A 2894-nucleotide genomic window follows, 5' to 3' on the forward strand; every position below is an offset into this window, starting at 1 on the left:
TGTCTCACCAGCTCGGTGTGGAAATTCAATGCGATTTCAACAGGAAGTAAAAGATAAATTCAAAATAAAAGACCACAGTAATCCCCGGTTGCGAGCTATGAATATTGTTTTATACTGGGTTTCCTTGTTTGATGTCATATGAATTCTACCAAGCCTTAGCTGTGATCGTAGATAATAATAGGTAATAACAGATAAAAGCTTAAACGAAACAGTTTATTTGCATGTAAATTATCTTTGCTACTATAAAAGTTTGTTGGGGAGAGCAAGAAACACTGGATATGCATTGCGCGTAATTTATTTCAGTGATACGTTTGGAAGGTCAGTTAACTTCTTAACACACCTTCTTGGGTTAACAGGATATACAGGCATATAGACAAAATGTTTAATGTGTTAAATGTATACTTTACGTATGGATGTGGGGGCGTAGATGCAGAAATATCTGACCATATGCATGACGTAAACAAAAAAAAAGATACTTTCATCATAATTTTCACCAACCTCCACTAGGATTCTTTCCAACAGGAGTAGCATAAGCGTTTCATCTAGTTTTCAGGGAGTTTCCATGTCTTCCTGTAAAGAATACATTTCCATTTAGTAAAATTCACTTGGTGATTTGAGACTGCAGTGTCAGAAAATAAGAGCCACCCTGTCTCTCCTGACCTGCATACTATATGTGTCATCATTATGGTGTGCTGATTTTACCAGAATGACATTTGTCCCTCTCAGAGTATACAAACCCTCTCAGGACTGGCTGGAAAACTATCCTGCAACCTGCGAGTGAAACTTTTTAAAAATGCGCTGCCAGGAAAAATGCAGAGGGAATTATTATGTGATGCAGCAGACCTACAAATATGCATCCATTAAAAAAAAGAGGGTGGTGCAGATAAGATGCATGTGGCTTCATGGGAATGGTAGTCTTCTAGGAGGAGGAATTCATCCCACTGCCAGTCGTCTTTTCCTGGTGACGTAGATTTGTTTTCTTTTCCCAAATACCAGAGTGTCTGAACTGCAGCAGCAGGACACATGGCATTCGGGATCTTATGATCCACCACCTGGCTTCTGATTTTGCAAAAATTCATGTCTGGATATAAGATGTGCTTCCAGCAGATAGGAACATTTTTAGATGATTGCTTGCACATCCTCTGAGAAGCTCTTCCATGAAAGCTGACAGAGAGGGGAAGGGCAAAACTAGGAGTGGTCATACTATTTTAATGAAAACTGATGAGCAGCATCACAATTAACCAAACAACAAGTGGTGAGCTTGAACAATTGATATACAAATAATAGTCAGATTAAATATCATCCTTCTCTCTCTGGACAGAGGAGTTTGCTTCACCAACAATATTGACATATTACCTACAATATCTACAAAATCTATTCAACTATGCGTTCCACCGTTCAGCGCCTAAATGTAATGATGGCATAACAAATAAAAACCATAGTGTAGTATGAAACACCATGTATTGTAGATGTCCCTCTAAGTCTATTTTAAGTGCTCCTTCATTCTGAAAAGATGATGGGGCTCATGGATTATTTACAGGATTACTGTAATGATCATTCAACAATGTCTGATGAGTATCTAGATATAATGCATATATTTGTTTTTTATAATGTGATTTTATAATGATATGAGTGCATCATTACTGTCTAGATGGGGTTTTCACTTCTCTAAAGGAAGACACTGCAAACTCACCTTCATGCACTATACGTTCCAGTGCCGCTCCACTGCTGTCCAGCTGAATTGTTTGTTCACATATTATTTGTGCAAGGGCTCATTTGGTTCTGCGCCAGTGACCTGTTAGTTAGGCAATGTATGTTAATGTAAATGCATGCACCTGGCACATGCTCTGTTCCCTTTTTTCCCTGTTTTAGCTTCCTCCGGCCCTGGCTCTGTTTGTGTGTGGTTTTTCCCCAGTAAACCTTCATCCCTTGCAATGTTTATAATCATCATCATAAGATGTCAATTATAGAACAGCAGGCGATAAGCTCTGGTGATGTGGACAGGCCACTGACATAAAGAACCCTATCTAGTCTGAGGTACTGCAGACAGTGTTAATTTTTACACTGGTTTTTGTTTTAGTTATGGTAGTTGTCTTTTGAAGAAAATGTCCTTTAAATTCAGTCAATCTTTTGTCACGTCATATGAATTCATTTTAGTCCATTTTACACTGACTAAAATGGCATATAATTTTAGTCGACAAAATTAACATTTTAGTCAACGAAAATGTGCACATCAAACTGTAACATACCAAAACAAAACCAGACATTTTCAAAAACATCAATATTTATTCATTAAAACATTTATCAGCATAAACAGTATTTTCCTTCTCTTTTTAAGATAAATAGGAAACAGGAAAACTGCAACATGTGAAAACTGATCAAACTGTTCATAGAGACAAAAGAAAAAACTAAATTTACCTCACCCCTCCACCCCAGCCTGAATCCCTAGCCAACCAGTGGCAGAGTAGCAGAATCTCATACAGCAGAATTATGTCAATTGGCAGATACATCCTGTGGTATTATGAATCCGCTGAGAATGGGTGAGGGACAAGAACAGTAGATAGTTTGTCGAATTGAAATCTCACAGACTTAAAAGGACTTTGGGGTGTTTGATGCTAGTGATGCAGCCTTGTGTTTAAAAACAAAAACAAAAAAAAAACACACACCTCAAAACTGAATCTACTGCAACATTACACCAATATCACTAATAAAGTGTGCACAGTGGGTCTGGCATTGTCACAGACAATTCCGAGATGAGAGTAAGTAAATCAAACATTTGTAAACATTTCAAATAAACAAAATACTGTTGAAAAAAATAATTCCTTTTCACAATACATAGCCAATGGAGCCCACCTTAAACTGTCTATTCACAATACAAGACTTCTACATATAAT

This window comes from Megalops cyprinoides, chromosome 16 (assembly GCF_013368585.1).
Source record: "Megalops cyprinoides isolate fMegCyp1 chromosome 16, fMegCyp1.pri, whole genome shotgun sequence".
NCBI lineage: Eukaryota > Metazoa > Chordata > Actinopteri > Elopiformes > Megalopidae > Megalops > Megalops cyprinoides.